The sequence below is a fragment of the Fulmarus glacialis genome, unplaced genomic scaffold (assembly GCF_000690835.1).
Source record: "Fulmarus glacialis isolate BGI_N327 unplaced genomic scaffold, ASM69083v1 scaffold22287, whole genome shotgun sequence".
Classification (NCBI taxonomy): Eukaryota; Metazoa; Chordata; class Aves; order Procellariiformes; family Procellariidae; genus Fulmarus; species Fulmarus glacialis.
This window is the reverse complement of record NW_009225381.1, coordinates 2,414-2,622: the sequence shown is the minus strand read 5'-3', so window position 1 is coordinate 2,622 and position 209 is coordinate 2,414.

Genomic DNA, 209 nt, shown 5'->3' with positions numbered 1-209 from the left:
CGTGCGGGCTGTGTGCGGGAGCTGGAGTGTGCCCGGCAAGAGGCTGGGAGAGCCTCTGTCCTGGCGGTCACCGGCTGCTCACGCTGGGGCGTGCCCAGGTGCCCGTGCCCGGTACCCTCCCGGGTGGTCGTGCAAGAAACTTCGGGGCACGGGGGCCCAGGAGGGGCTGGGAGCGTGGGCTGCCTGCGGCTGGCCCTTCCCCCTCCCCC